The sequence below is a fragment of the Porites lutea genome, chromosome 4 (assembly GCF_958299795.1).
Source record: "Porites lutea chromosome 4, jaPorLute2.1, whole genome shotgun sequence".
Classification (NCBI taxonomy): domain Eukaryota; kingdom Metazoa; phylum Cnidaria; class Anthozoa; order Scleractinia; family Poritidae; genus Porites; species Porites lutea.
Genome location: NC_133204.1, coordinates 1784205 through 1801392, shown reverse-complemented (window position 1 = coordinate 1801392; position 17188 = coordinate 1784205). Strand labels below are relative to the sequence as shown.

General features: G+C 39.5%; 1 pseudogene; it reads right to left on the bottom strand.

Moving 5' to 3' along the window:
* Nucleotides 1-12695: 12695 nt before the first annotated feature.
* LOC140933151 (uncharacterized) lies at nucleotides 12696-16474 on the bottom strand (annotated as a pseudogene).
* Nucleotides 16475-17188: the final 714 nt, after the last annotated feature.

The window sequence follows — 17188 nt, the reverse complement described above, 5'->3', positions numbered from 1 at the left end:
CGACTTCAGTGTCCTTACAGTTGAATATTACACTGAAGTCTTCATCAGTCCTGAGCGCTAGATGTTGCATTTGTTACTACGTGACACAAACATTTTCAAGTGAAAACGCTGCTTATGTGACATGGGCCCTTGTTCATAAGTTAGGCTGCGAAAACTCAGCCGTCTACGCCAGGAGGCGAAACTTCCTAATATCAAGTCTGACGGGTAACTTTCACCACCAAGCCAAATTTTAGAATTGTAAACTGTAAGAAGTTTACATAACGTAATAAAATAGTGAAGCAGAAACTGACGGTGCTAATGCGAAGAATTTTGATGACGACGGGCTATTGCTGAGTTTCAGTGTCACGCCATTCAAAATAGAGCAAAATAAAAATCAAAACCGCGTTCAATAAATAAAGTCCAGAATCTGGGAAATGAAAGGAGGTACATATACAAAGACCCTCGCCAAGATTCAGGTCAGAGGAATATTTCATATACGAGATATCCGAAGAAATGTTTTACCCAAAGAGATTTGTATGGAGACGGCATGCTGGTGTTCACCTGGATGAGCTCCAACATGGCGGACAGAAACCAACAGAAACATCTGTTACCGAGTTTTGCTACAAAAGCGTGAATTTATTCTTCGAGAAACTCATAAACATTAAAGTAACACTTTTTCTAATACATGAACTGTTTAGATAGCAAAATTTCCTCAAATAAGTCATGTGTTTAACCTACAAGACAGCTCTCTTGGCCGTCATGTACATGCCGCGTCACGCAAAAACTTAGAAATTCAAGCGTACTTTATCACTAGCCTGCGTGGCAGGCGTTCGAAAGGGAAGGGAAAGGGAATTAGGGCGCGAGACCACGTTCGAGGGAGGAGGGAGGAGAGGAACGCCTGCAAGGAAACCATTGTTTTCGCCATCCCGCCTACTAGTTAAAAAAATAACAAAAATAACGCAACTGTGAATGACTAGCTGTCAAATAAGTCTGGTCGCGATGCACGTAGTCTAGTCGTATTTCTCGCACTGTTTTTCTTTTGTTTTCCTAAAGAAATCTAAAGTAAAGTTACTTTAAAAAAAGGTCAAATGTGGTCGTCCATCGAAGGAATCTTCCTTGGAAGTTGCAGCGACGCGTGCCGAGTTACATAAAATCCAGCTTAAATCTATTCAAGTTGTTGCTGAAGGAATCGGGCTGGAAAACTATTTAATAAGAAATGTAGCGACTCTTCGCAACTTTCAATGCAAGGTTTGTCTAAGAAAAATTAAAACACTTTGCCGTCACGCACTCTTTGAATTTCTATCAGGACGAACTGGATCCAGCGGAGCACACAAAAGAATTCTGGTGGCGGGGAAAGAAGAGCTGAAGATCGAAGAAAATAGCATTTTCTTAAAGTTCCATCATTATTTAATAAGGAAGCCAAAAATCATAGAAATCCGTTGAATCGTTCAAAACGCGAATCAAAAACAGTATATGCAACAGGCATATAAATAGGTTTGGGCCACCTAGCTTTGTAAGCGTTACCTAGAAATAAGCAATAAAGCTTCAAATGTTTCAAGTAGAAGTGAATAAGCACGATTGCCATTAATTATTAATATTTTCCAAAAACATTCTCCATTACATATTGTATCTTCTGCGTAAAAGCGAGGATACTATTGTTAACAAGCCTTTCGTACCTCGCTATAACTTCACTATAATGGTAAAAATAGCTTTTACCATAATCTTATCAAAATATCTGAATATTATGACCTGCCTTACTGTTTGATCCTAATAATTTAAGTGACGCTAAGATCAAACACTATACAGTAATAATAATAAAACAAGACAGGAGGGCTCCTGAACAAGAATATTTACATATTGGCAATATAAATCCATCATTCTAAGAAACTACAATTTTACAGCAGATTTAAACACGATCATAAAATTATCTTGTACCAGTGATGCGAACGATGTCGTCAGACCCAGCCCCCCTCGTCACCGATCGCGGCGATGATATGGAAACCATCAATCGCGACGATCGCAGGAACTATTTTTTCAGCGATCGTAGCTATCATATGGAAACCGGCCTCAGAAAATGATCGGTAAATGAACAAAATGTATCTCTTATTTGTAATTGGGAAAAATCATATTCTTTCCAAAGTGACCCTACTTTTCTAAAACTCCCGCCAGCCAATCTGTTACATAAGCACTAAAGTGCTGGTTGCTATAAAGCGTTTTCACAAGACGTCACGGCGGCCATATTGGTGTTCCAAAACAATGAAACGGCGGCCATGTTGGTGTGCTAAGAAAATCATATGGTGGTTGAACTCCTTTGTTATGTAGTCGTGGGTCGTGGGTAGCATAGACCCACAAAAAAGCGAAGGGTTAGAGAGCAAAGAAGTCCCTCAGGGTAGTGGGGCTACACCCCAAACGTTTCTGGGTACTGGGGGTGGGGTAGGATAGTTATCAGTACCTGGACATCTCAAGTATCGAGTTAAAGAGGGAAGGACCATTTTTAGAAAAGTTAGCATGCCGAGTGACAGAAGGAAAACTTCCTGTACTGGCCTACTATTGTTAACATACAAACATTAACTACAAAGGACTTCAAAGGACCGCAATGTTTGGAAGAAGTATATGTCAAATATGAGACGCAGAGTTTCATGAGGCTATCGTATGATGTGGAGAATCATACTGATCTCGGATGCTGTCATCCTGTCATTCTCCTCGATCAGCATAATTCTTCACACCATACTCAGCCTCATACAATAATGAATAATGAATAAGTCAGAAATAAGTCAGCTATTATAAATTGTTATGGCGCATTTGAACATATTTATATAGATATTTGCGCCGTATAAGTTTTGAAATCAATCAGTTTGTTAGTGAGGACTTATACTACATGAGAAATTTCTGCAATTTGATTGGCTTAGAGCAGTGGTATTTCAGCTTAATTTGAAATACCTACATGTGAAAATTACAAACCTTCTACGGGTAGTAGTATAAACAAATAATAACATGATTTGTACGTGATATTTGGCATAAATACCACTCCTGATATTTCAAAATTGTCTCAAATTTCACTCGCCTAACGGCTCGTGAAATCACAGGTAGCCCAAGCTCACTATGAGAGCCGTGAACAACATTATCCTACTTAGCTAATTAATTATTCATACAGCAAGAAAATTATAAGACGTTGTATGGAGAAATATTCTTTGCTCACCAAATTAGCAAAATGTACATTGAATATCGCTTTGAAGCTTACCTTTAGCGTCTTCTTCTTTTTCTTTGTATTCTGACTGCATTTCAGACCTCCTAGGCACTGTTTAAGGCCTTTTTTGGAACGACAGTTTTTCACCCAGATGACAGTAAAGAGAAGAGAAGAGAAGAGAAGGTTGGCAAACCTCTCTTGACCGGCTCCGCTCTCGGCGGCGATAAATTCCGTGACATTTGCGACATGGAGACAATTCCGCCAGAAACAGATGTCCTGATAAATAACGCACATTTTCCATCATTCACATCGCCAAAATTCCCATTTCGAAGGTCCTAAATCGCCAACGAAGTGGGCAATACACGGCTGAGGTGAGGCGAGTCGAGAGCAGACCCGCAACGGACTCCAACCGTCACGTCGACAATTCAAACCGACGCGAGCTGGCAGGGTCAAATTGTTCAACCGTCAAAGGACAATTGGAGCATTTAGCCTACTGGGCACAGTAACTGATTTTTCACTTCTCACATTGCACTCCGGGGTCGCGGAAGTCAAGCATCGCGTGTGATAGTGACAAGTAATATCAAAACATGTCGCGTTGTTAATGTTTTGATCTCTACTCTTCTTTTTAAAAAGCGTTTGAGAATGGTTTTTTATGTATGATTTTGAAAAAAATAATACCCTGGATTCGCCTTGATTTATCTTCAAGTCTTAAAGTTGACTGCATAATACAGGGCTTCTGATATTTCGCGGAAAAAAAAGCAAAATTTCGCGGGATTTTCAGGGGCAAATTCGCGGAAAAATCGGCCGATTTCGCGGGATTTTCGCGGGAAAAAAGTCAAAATTCGCTCAAAAATCGGCCGATTTCGAGGTATTTTAGCGGAAAAAAGTCAAATTTCGAAGGATTTTCGGGGCAAATTCTAAGACAAATCGGCCGATTTCACGGGAAATTTTGGGGGGAAACTTCGCCAAGAAACAATCAGTAAAACACAGCCGATTTCGCTGGATTTTTGTGGCAAATTTCGCTTAAATCGATCAATTTTGCGTCGATATGACCAGCATTTGTTTAACGTTTTTTTAACAGGGATAACTATTTGCTCTTTCAACAATAGTTCGCTCGAGAAATGAGTGAATGTTAAAGCTGTTTACATTATGGTTAGTGCCCAGTTTTTCGCAACGTTCATCTAAGAACGCCTGGTAGTTTTGAGACCTTGTTTACTCGTTGCAGTAACGAAAGCTTCAAGATAAATTTGGACGTTTGGGGTGAATAGAACAGGTCTAATAGCCAAGATAAGTACTAAATATGTTTTGCCGACATGTATTTGGAAATATTTCTGGCGGATTTCGCGGTATTTCCTGTTTTTTTGGGAATTTCGCGGGATTTCGCGGAAACATCTGAATTTCGCGGGTCCGCGACCGCGCGAAATATCAGAAGCCCTGATAATATTTTTCTTGTTAGGGTCTGTCGTAATTTTGAAATTCACGAGGGCAGCTTCACTTCTACACTTCAGCTTCACTTCACTTCTTTTCCTGTTCCGGCTTGTCCACCAACTAATAGATTATGACCCAATGAGGCGCAGTTCAACACAGCCCTTTGTTCATTTGTTAGACTGAAATGAAAGTTGTTTTGCAAAATGAAATACTTTGTAAGTGCATGTTCAATGAGAAACAATGCAATCTTTTGATTACAAAAATTCATCCTACCTTTCTGCCATGATTAATAGTAGCGTCAAGAAATCCAATCAATACAAAAATAGCTACTACATTTGGAATTCATATTTCAGAAATAGTTTGTTTGGGCTGTAAGCAGCTGATGTATAATTTGATCTTGAAATTGGTGTAGCTAATGTGGCAGAATTACCAAAAGAAAATTCAAAGAAATATTAATTTACATATTTCCTTTCCGTAAAAACACTCACAACAGATAAGAGCACCTGCCGGAAGATCCTGTCCCCAAACTTGCTACTTACTGCCACTTGTTGAAAAAGGGAGGAAAAGTAGCTAACAACTGTTTACAGCCGTAGTAATTCTTATTGCAAAATTTTTTTCAAAATCATACATAAAAAACCATTCTCAAACGCTTTTTAAAAAGAAGAGTAGAGATCAAAACATTAACAACGCGACATGTTTTGATATTACATGTCACTATCACACGCGATGCTTGACTTCCGCGACCCCGGAGTGCAATGTGAGAAGTGAAAAATCAGTTACTGTGCCCAGTAGGCTAAATGCTCCAATTGTCCTTTGACGGTTGAACAATTTGACCCTGCCAGCCCGCGTCGGTTTGAATTGTCGACGTGACGGTTGGAGTCCGTTGCGGGTCTGCTCTCGACTCGCCTCACCTCAGCCGTGTATTGCCCACTTCGTTGGCGATTTAGGACCTTCGAAATGGGAATTTTGGCGATGTGAATGATGGAAAATGTGCGTTATTTATCAGGACATCTGTTTCTGGCGGAATTGTCTCCATGTCGCAAATGTCACGGAATTTATCGCCGCCGAGAGCGGAGCCGGTCAAGAGAGGTTTGCCAACCTTCTCTTCTCTTCTCTTCTCTTTACTGTCATCTGGGTGAAAAACTGTCGTTCCAAAAAAGGCCTTAAACAGTGCCTAGGAGGTCTGAAATGCAGTCAGAATACAAAGAAAAAGAAGAAGACGCTAAAGGTAAGCTTCAAAGCGATATTCAATGTACATTTTGCTAATTTAGTGAGCAAAAAATATTTCTCCATACAACGTCTTATAATTTTCTTGCTGTATGAATAATTAATTAGCTAAGTAGGATAATGTTGTTCATGGCTCTCATAGTGAGCTTGGGCTACCTGTGGTGAAATTACGGATAACAATTTCCAAATATCACTCGTGGTATTTATGCCAAATATCACTACAAATAATGCTATTACCTATACAAATTTTTTCGCTTCCACTCAGTGAATTTCTTGACCATTACTTTACTAGTCACTCTGACGTTTTTGTGGGAGAATTCATGAATTTAAAATACTCCTATGGCGGCTTCATTAACTCACGGCTGTTTTGTTAACCCATGTCCACACACGGCAAAATCCAAAGCGACCTCGACATGGGAGGTTTCCCATCACAGAAATTTGTTAGTTCCTTAGCTTTTTAATAAAATCAACCTAATTGGCTTGCCGAATTTTTTTCCTTTTGAATAAAAGTGAAAAACGTCTTTTTAAACGTCACAAATAAGGAATAAAATTGGTCAATGTTGATTTGAAATTTGTAAAATCGACGCTGTAATATAAGCCTAAAAAGAGAATTATCGCACCATATTTTCTGGTGGGAACTCAGGCATCTTAAAATTCGAGCTCCGATATGTCTTTAGTGGTATATTCATAAGGGAAAAGCTTTCACTTTCCATGAAACGGCAGAATGTAAATTTTTGGGAGAATTTGTTTACCTTCCGGTAGAAATCTGTCATCGGTGGACATTGCTACGCGGACCCCAAGTTTTCAGTTGGAAAACAACTTTGAAAATTGGCAAAAACATCAACGACGCCTTAGTGCTTGGGTAGGGCAGGCAGATTTTGGAAAACTCGAGCTAAACAATAGGAACCACTGCGGTAACTCTAAGTGAAACTTGATCAATTTGAAACACGGCCGAATTTTCAGACCTTCGTGCTTTCGTGAACGGACGTAGCTTCTACTATCCTTCGCCATTTCAAGGCGAAGAATTTCACACGCTTATAATCCTTCGCCAAGTTTTTTACTGGAATCCTCTACTGCGGGCGAACCAGTTCCCGTCTACACAAGCAAGCACTTCACTGGCTTGTTATTCTCCGAGCCAAATGCATTCTTTGCAGGCAAGCACTATTGTCTTCCTTCTTTATCTGTGCCATCCTCCTAAAACTGGGATGTAGGAAAACGATCCTTCGACAATTAGTCGGACGAAGAAGAGAAAATGTTTTCTGGTATCTGGCCTTCTTCAGTTCTCAATCTGTCAAAGCCCGGTGTATGACATTTGCAGACTTCAGACTGCAGCGGTCAAAGCCCCAATAGATTAATGCGACCCTCCTCGAAGTTTTTCTTCCCGGTTGCGGTTTCGAATTTTCGTGGTTTTTTAGCCGGCAAAGATGAAAACTTTCCCCAAGTGCGACCCATACCTTGGATTGGCATGTGCCGAACAAAACATCTGCAAGGACAGTTAAAGGCAAAAAACCTGGCGGTTTTTAGGATTCTTATAGTTGTTGTAAAATGAAATCATGGTAATCCCAGTTTCGCGAATCCCCCAATAATTCGATTCAAGCGGCCCGTCTTTCCCGCCCCAGTCAAATACTGTAATTTTACCCATTCTTCGAACTTCCCGACAAAGTTTTGTTCTCCACAGAAAGTTAAAAAAATAGGGACTTTACTATACAGTTGCTATGTTATCTGGCATTTTATCTGTTATGCTTAAAATTGGTCATACCTCTTGAAAAAATCCAACAGCAGAAACCCAAAACGATGACACATTTTGTTGGCTTCATTTTGCAAGCTAAATTGTAAGAGCAAGTAAGTTTCTCGTTGTCTATAGCTATATCCAGCACTTCACTTAATTATCGCCAATTTTCAATGTTGTGTTTTTATTATGGAAATTAATGATTCCCAAATGTTTCTTGCATTGATGGTATAGTAGAGAAGCCCTGCCAAGTTTTAAAACATTAAGTGTCGAGAAAAAAATTAAAATTAGTATGTGTCACTTTCTTTAAATGATTGGCAATTTTACAAATTTCATCCACAATTTGTCGCATTACTGACGGAGAAACCAGTTTTAGCGGAGATTGGCCTCCGTAAAAACGAATTAGGGGTTTTCACATGACGTCAACAAAATTCAATTTAAGAAACCATTGATCGTGATTCTTCTGAGTTTCTACTTTCATGAGGTATCACAGCACCTAAAAATCTTTTACACTAATTTTCGGTTCTAAAGGGTTTTTCGTTTGCGATAGAAGACGCTATCGGAAAATTTGTGGCGTTGATCCAATTGAATTTCGCAACGATATCGTGGTTTCCCCACTAGTACTTTTCTTCTCACCTGCATGTAATGTGAATGATTTATGTGATCAATATGATAGAAAATTGAGCAAGGTTCAGTTGAAGCACATGCTCCATTGAAAACACGCTTAGTAACCTCACATCCACCTACGCCGTGGTATAGTGAGGAAATTGCCGCAGAAAAACGCAAACGTTGTATAAATTGGAAAGGTGTTGGGGCAAGTCTAGGGATGATGAATGGTCCATTAAAATTTTTAACTGCTCGCAAAATTTTACCTTTGCTCGATTTGCTCGCAAAATTTAAACGATTGCCCACTTGCTCGTGCTCCCAAAATTGTTGCAGTTGCTCGCATGTTCGTTTTCTTGTCAGTATTGCTCGAAATTTTGTAAATCCTTCTTTAGGTTACAGTAATTGTAATCAAGAGCATTCCCTCTTGTTGTAATTCGATTCTGCATGGTACTTAATTCCTATAAATATGGCTATCAAGGTCAGTGGAAATGCACGCGACAATTGACAACGATAACTATATGAATAAATTGGCTAATCTAGCTATATATGGTTTTATATATGGTTGTTCTTCTCGTGACCTTTGCTTTCTGATCCGCACGAACACGTGGGTGATGAGGAGAAGCGAAAATGTGACGTGATTTGGCATCAAACGCGACTATAATTGGTTAGATCTCGCTAAGGTGTTGCGAGGGAAGAACTTCCTTTGTTTAGCTGAAATATTACATCGTTTAGGAAGTTTCAGTTTTCTATAAGTAATAACTTTTCTAGCTCATAAAGGTACATCCGCCTTAAATTTTCTAGCTGCAAAGAACTTGGTGCGCTCTAAATTAAAACTCCGTTTTAATATATTTTCTGTTTTATTTTAAAGAAAAGGATTTCCGTATGGATTGCTGTAAGCGGAAAATATCAGAAGTGCTCGCTGATCACGAGTTGTACTCTCTAAACTGCTCGCTACTCGCAAAGGAAATTTTTTTATCTCTGCTCGTGCTCGCAAAAAAATCGCAGTGCTCGCAAAGACCATTCGTCACCCCTAAGTCTGGATCTGAAGCAGATTAGCCTCCCACGCAGGCGTTTTTAGGGGAGCTGGTTTTCCGTCCCTCCCCAAGGGTTCCCCACAAACACCTGCTCAACCGAAACAACATGCTTTTCCTTCTTTTCCGCCTGCGCCGCACTGCCGATCAGTGTAGCAGAGCTCGTAAACTCTTGAAGTCTTCCCAAATTGAAGGATGAGTTATTACGCTTCGCTTCAGTTAATGAAAATAAATCGGATTTTAAGGTTTTATTTAGCACCATAGACCGTATGCTACACCTTACACCTATAAAACACAACCCATCCTGCAGCTCCCCAAAAGAATGATGTGATAAGTTCGCTGACTTTTTCTCCGACAAAATTGTGACAATCAGGCATCAACTGGATACGTTATCTATTACCGATGCTCCTGTTTTTGCATTGATTGATGACGCCATAATTACATGTGAATTGAGCGCATTTTCTCCCACCTCAGAGAATGAACTTTCTGGTATCGTGAAAAAAATTGCCGCTAAATCGTGTTCTCTTGATCCTGTACCCGCTTCTCTTTTACGTTATTGTATCGACGATTTACTACCTATTATTAAAAGAACCGTAATCGTCTCTCTGTCATTCAATTCAGCTTCAATGCCAAGTTCCTCGAAGAATGCGGTGTTGTCTCCTCTGCTGAGGAAACTGTCCGTCCCTAGACTTTGAGATCTTTCGACCTGTATTAACCAGAAGTTTTTGTCTAAGGTTATTGATCTGAATGAAAGTCTCCAGTCTGCTTATAAGAAACACCACAGTCATGAGACGGCGCTTATACTTTTTCAAAATGATATACTGAAATCAATCGATAATAAACAAGGCGTCGTTCTCTTGCTGCTGGACCTATAAGCAGCCTTCGACACCGTCGATCATAAGATCCTGTTACACGGACTGCGATCCAGGTTTGGTACAAAATGTTACGGAATTCTTATAACCCCGCTCTCTGGTTCAAACTAATCATGACAAGAGGACTGTACCTTTTGATGTAACAACACGATTTAATCCAATCCAACAATCTACTGCGATGTACAATTCTCACATATTCAACGATCATTAAACGATCAACGTAACATAACGAAACTCAACGATCAACTAAAACATAACTAATACATTCTAAGTATACAGAGGTTTTTCTACCATCCTTGCGTAACTATATTTTTACACTAATCACATGTACAGTAAAAGTTCCAGTCGTAATGTATCTAACTTAAGTGACTATTACAAATTATCGCACGTTCTTTCACCATATCTAGCCTAAGAATGCATGCAGTTACATTATTTTATATCCTAAACATACTTGGACTTTGCAGTAACATAGTCTTTGTTGCCAGATAAAAGTACATATCTTTTGTTTCATTCTAGTTGCCTATACACTCAATAAAAATCTACCCTAAAAATTAAACGTGAAGTTAAACTACAAATGGATGATAAAATACTACGTAATGTAAGGAGAGATTTTCCATGAATTCTTTATTTGCCTTGAATTTCATGTATAGCTTTCAAATATTCGCTTTGACGACGTTTTAGTAATTCATACTGAATTTGCATAAAGAGGTTTTAACTCCGCAAAAAGGCTCGTGCCATTTTATTGTCCTTTCTTTCATTTGCTTTGTGTTCGCTAGGTAATAATCATAGAAAAGCCAACAGTGTTCTTTAACAGACAAAACTAAGTGCTCGTTTTTCTTTTCAATTATACACATTTTACGTCAATGTTGACTCTTGAAAGAATACTTAATTTCTTAATAATGGTTTATTTGACTTTAGTCTATTTTTCGTGACTTTACTACCGGACGACATTTATTCGTAGTAACGCCTTTCGTGCAGGTGCATCTCGTTCTAATAGCGATTTAGTTATATTTATTTGTGAAAATATATTTCATTTAGTTTTATTGTTAGTTAATGAGAGGTAATAACCGAATTTTGAAGATGAAAGGTTTTGCTGTCTTGAAACTTTAAGAATAGATCGGTTTTTGGTGAAAACTTCCAATTAGTCTGCGCTTTTCTTGTTTAAACAGCCAATAGCTGAACTTGCAATTTAATTCATATTGTAACACTTTGTACATAAACGCTGTTTTGCTGACCTGGCTAGGTCTTTGTCTCAGTGCTTTTACTTTCTAAAATAGCAACAGTAACAAAAGATTTCAGGTTAAAAATAGAATATAAATATATTTAGTTTTCATTTAACTCTAAGTGATTTCTTTTTTTTTCTATTGTATTCTTTTGTCTTCAATGGTTGTAAAAATCATATATAAGTAAGTTACTTTTTACTGATTGTCGATTATTTCGCCGTGTCCTAGCCGAGTTATTGCTGTTTGATCCGCTGAAGAATAAACGCTGTTGGAACCAAGTTTAGCTCTGTTTTATCTACTGCTGTACCAGTTAGTGGTTTGATCCCGGTCCTACGGAGAAGTGACGGCTCGCCCCTGCAAGCGAGTTGCCATTCGAGTCTAGTTTTCCCCTGTTTTATCGTGAGTCAAGCACCGAGTTCCCGTTGAGCCTTAAATTCGTTTCAAAGTGGAAAAATCTTCCGTCAAAGTAGAAACTACCTTATCTTGTGTTTAAAAATCAGTCTATTTACATAAGATGTCATAAATCTTTCTGTATTAACCTTGGGGGAGGGCACACTGTTTTTTACGCAGATTATATCATTTTATTCTCCTTAGTTGGTGGTAAATACGAGCCTAGCGGATGGTTATCTACAGAGGTAATAGCCTTTAAAATCTTGCAGTCCTGTCTATATAAAAGATCCTTAATACAAACGGGAGAAGAAACAAAGCGGTGCTTGTGGCAGCGATCCAAAAAAGTATAACATTCCAAAAAAGTATAATATTCAAATCTGATTCAGACGCTCCATACACAGAAAGGCAATATGTAAAAAGAGTAGTAGAACTAAGAACTAGAGAGTAGAACTAAGGACTTAATTAAATGGTCTATCTCTACTTGAGAGTATTGCTCCCTTCTAAGAGACCCTCAAAACATGCAAACAGCTGTTTGCTTTGACTAATTTCGATCTTACACAGCCTACTCCCCAGGGGTTTTCGGCTCTTTCATTCCTGGACTCTACTATGAGCTGTGACGTCACCAAGAGATACTCGCCGAGAACTCGCCCGCTCTCTCCCAGACTTCGCACGGACAACGGATCAAGAGGGAACGCCTAGGGGCTAGGCTGGGTCTTACATGTTCACTGAACTTTCAGTTGCTTTGAAGGGTAACACCTAATAACAACAGACTATTACACCGTGGAATATTGCAAATTTGCTCATAATGTGTGTTAGTGTTCCTTCTTCCTAACAACGAGTTCCTTGCATTTGCTAGGGTTACAAATCATATTATTCTTTCTAGACCAACTTAAAAATAGTTCTACTAAACGGTCAGACGGATCAGAATTACTGCTTACAGGGGCTATGATAGTGGAGTCGTCTGCATATATAAAAGGACAGGAACGTCATTATGAAAAATATTTAAATCATTAAGAAAAACATTCAGCAGGTAAGGGCCGCTAACACTTCCCTAAGTCGTTCCCTAAGTCTAAGTCGTTGACCGGCCTGCCAAGTACAAACATGGTTACCAGATGAGACACGCCGTTGTAGCTCATGCAAAAAAAACTATGGTACCAGTTAACTATGTAGGGGTTTAGCGGTAGCTGCTTAAGTTTTGCAGAGAGTAAACTATGGTTAACTGAATCGAATGCTTTGCTAAAATCCATAGTAAAGATACGAACTGCCTTGCAGTCTTGATTGTCCAAATATTTATAAACATGATGTTGAATAGATATTTATGCGTTCGTACAGTTACTCCCTGCCTGTAAGCAAACTGGGTGGGGGTCAGACATTCCTCCACAGCTGTGCTCGCATGCGTATGATATACAACTTTCTCGAAAGCCCTGGCAGTCACAGGTGTGACATTTAACCCACTGTAGTTTGAATCCGCTTTTGGAAAGTCGACCTTGGGCAGGGGGTTAATATTTGCCCTCTTCCAGGAACCCGCCATGAGTGAGTTGATGACGATACATTCCACACTTGAGTGATTACTGGAGTGAGAAGTTCTGCGTGATCTTTCCAAATCCAGAAGAGTATGTTGTCTGGGCCTGTAGCTGTTCTTTTCAACTTAGTAAGAGAATTCCAGAGCTGCCTCTGTGTTATCTCTGGAACTTCCACATCCCCCTCGATAAGCACATCAGTAGGTCTCACATAACTGTCATCATGGCACAGGCGCCCAAAATTGTCTTTCAGATGGTCCAGTGAGTCGTGGTCGAAATTAACGCAGGTTGTCGTTGCAGGACGCTGTGAGACTATGTCGACTTTTTTCCACCATACTCGACTACCCATAACACTCGCTGGATTTGTCCTGTTTCTGATATCTTGTGAAATTCTGCTGTCCGCGAGTTTTAGTCTATCTCTATTATTGAGCGATATTCTCGTTTTTGCCCTAAGAATAGACCGCACGAGATTGGGATCGCGAGATGAATCGGATAGACCTGAGTGGCATACAGTTATCCATTAAAGAGAATATTTTGTCCTCCATAATTCTACCTGCAACGTCAACATTGTCCGCCGTGACAACTTCTTGCCAGTCTTGTGCTGCTAAAGCCAGATAGAATGATTGTTTGCGATGTTCTTTACAATCGAGCACAAGTACTTTGCGGCGCGTGGCTTACGTTTGAGTTTTGTTCCAGCAGCTAGGACAAATCCCTCGTCATCGCTCTTTATTAACATATGAAGAGGATAGGTGTTTCCAAACAAGTCCGGCCAATTGGTTAGGCAGTTATCCAGGCATGCGCTACCTCCCCGGGGGGGAGGGGGGGGTACTGTAGGAATTTCTGGGTGGGGATGTGCCGCTGGGACCCTGGAACCCTTAACCTATACCAGAGCTAGTTCAGCTGAATTTTGCTACCCTATACTAGAGTAAACTCCCCAAATCTCCCCTATCCTAGAGTAGCTGTGTACCTAGTCTAGTTAAATCTTCAACCAGCTGATCAGTTTCCTGAAAATGATACCCTATTCTAGACCCAAATGCTCTGATTTATATACCCTATCCTAGAGTAAACTGCTTGAAAACCATACCCTTCACAGCGGCACATACCTATATAGCCCATATATGGCAGTACCCCTCCCGGGGTTACCTCTCATGGGGAAATCGACCAGAACGTCCTATCCCGACAATGCGTTGAGTTCATACGTGTCCAATCGACTGATGTCGCCGCCGCACAGAACAACCGTGTCAGGGTGTTTATCCAACACCGAGTCCACAAAGCTATAGAGATAATTCATCAAATCCGCGTCTCGGTATTTATGCTTCGGTGGGTTGTAAACGCCACAAATTAGCATACGGAAAAACAAAGTTAAACCGAGAAGTTGAAAAAGTCTGGAGCGGTAAACGTCCAGAACCTTGAGGTTATCATCCCAGGCCTTACATAGATGGCCACACCTCCCTTTTTCCTGCTATATCCAAATTTTCCCAGCCCCTGTCTTACCTAAATAGAGCGTAATCTACATTGCAGAGCGTTGTCTGCATTACTGTGAAATCTCATGTCACGAAATCTAATATTTGTGCGCTACAAGTGTCAATTTCTAATAGATATTTTAAATCACTAAATACTTATAAAAGTTAAGCATCACCTATTTCTTTCCCAACATAAAAGGAAAAGCGGTTGCATGGCTTCAGTCTTACTCTTACGGATCGTTCCCAGTCGGTTCAGATTCATGGATTTACTTCTTCAGTTCGTCAGCTCAGATTTGGTGTATTCCATCTATATGCTGTACACCACCTTCAGTTGTGATGATAGCGTTGATCTTTCCACTACAATTTCCCGGATTGAAACCTGTCTTGTCGATATCACTAACTGGATGACTAACTAAATAATGACAAAACGGAACTTCTCATTCTCTATTCTAGGTTCAGACATTACCCCCACGGCTTCCTTATATTAAAATAAGAACCGATATCATCAAGCCTTCAAATAAGGCGCGTTATGTCGGCGTCATCTTCGATAACACTGTAACGATGTCTTTTCACGTCTACAATATAGTGAAAGGGGCATTCTACCACCTTAGAAATATAACTAAGATTCGTAAGTATATATCAATGTTTCAACGGCTGAAGTTCTTGTGAAAGCATTCATAACTTTTAAGTTGTCCTGCCATTTTTTTTTCTCAAACAAAACTAACTGAAACTAATTCGTATGAAGGCAAGCCGATATGTCGATGAAAACAACAACGCCGATGAAAACTCAACCAATGTTTTTAAAATCTGTTTTTAGAAATATATATTCGTTCATTATTCTTAAACTCATTTCGATTCTGAATGTGACTTCTGAACATGTCGTTTGTCCCACCTTCACAAAAGGCTAAAAGTTTCGTCATTTCAGAGACAGCCTTTTAAATTATGTAGGAACCTCTGATAGGGTCGGGTGAATGGAAATTTTAATCAGGAAGAAGCGAAAAACGGAAATTGTAACCAACTGAATAATCTGAAAGAATACGATACGTAAACGAGCTAGGACGTAATAAGTGCCAAGTCAGGTACTTCAACCGACCTGCGACTGAACTCAAAACTAGCGGTGACTGAAGCGGAGGCTATTCTTTTTGTTTTCTATATCTTATTGACTTATTAAACAAGTAATCGTGAAACAGCAAATGAAATTACCCTTTTGTTTGTTTCAAAACAAGGCTGTAAGTCGGGATTAGTTTAGTCATTTCAAGGTGGACTAACGTGGGTAACTTATTTTGTTAACTTATATATTCGAATTCGAGTCTATTGTCCTTTCGTACTAATTTTAAAAGATTATTAAAAAAAATTATGGCTGCGCTTTTGAGCGAATGTGTCTTCGTTTTCACCGCCTCAGTATTCAATGGTATCAAAGGCCTCTTTCTTCTCATGCATGGCAATAGATAACCATTATTCATTTTAAAGCAGCCTTTTATGACAATACGCCGCCCAAACTGTTTGTTCTGGAACAAAGTAGTCAGAAGGAAAAATAAAAGACTGAAAACCCAGCCCATGTGTAAGTAAAATGATACTTTAAGAATGAAACATTATTCTTTCCTATTTTCTTGCAAAAGAATACCTCAAAAGAATACCACGAGGGGAGCTTTGTTTCTATGGAACCCTAATGATCCATTACCGGGTAGAGCGCCATACTCCTGCCACAGCGTTGAAATCCCATGTTCGGGCCACCAATAGCATCGGCTCTACTAGTTTCGAGAGATATACAGAAGTCAAACGATCCAAGACGACCCATAAATCGAATTTCGTAGGCCATGTCTACATTGTACCGGATAGCTTTTCTTGTATGAACACTTATCCGATTAGAGATCGGCCCGGCCCAGCTTCGTCGCTCCGTTACAGAACTCTCGCCGAAATTAATCACCGTTTCTCTATGTATTGAGGGGTGTTCGGGATTCGAACTGTTGAAGTCTGTGTAGAAACCTCTGCGATACCTGTGAAGCGCCATAATCAGTTGAGCTAACAAGCTACAAATAAGCCAATTGGTCCAACTGGTAACTTGTCAGTTACCGGGTTCATTATAAACCCCGGATGAAGATGAAATAAGGAATAAATTATACGAATGATAGTGAATATGAAATTTCAATAAATTTGAGCTGCGGGAGAAAGATTCAACACGTGAAGATCATACCTGAATAATCTTGTAAATTAATTCCGAAAACCAAATTGGGAGAAGTAATAAAATGCATTGTACTGTATTGTATGTGCGCGACCGGTGATCTTTCACGTGTTATGAATATATGAATATCACATGCAGTAGAATTAACAGCGGAAAAATGATTAATTAAAAAAATTAAGTTTATCGCAGCGATAATCTTGCACGTGTGTTCATTAAACTCTTCATCCCTCAGTTCTAATGTGGTATTCATGTATTTTTTTCCTAAAATTCATTTAATTTGATTTCGGACAATTTCCTGACTTTCAACTTGATTTCTCTCCATCAGTACGTTCCGTTTTTGTTCTGAGCATT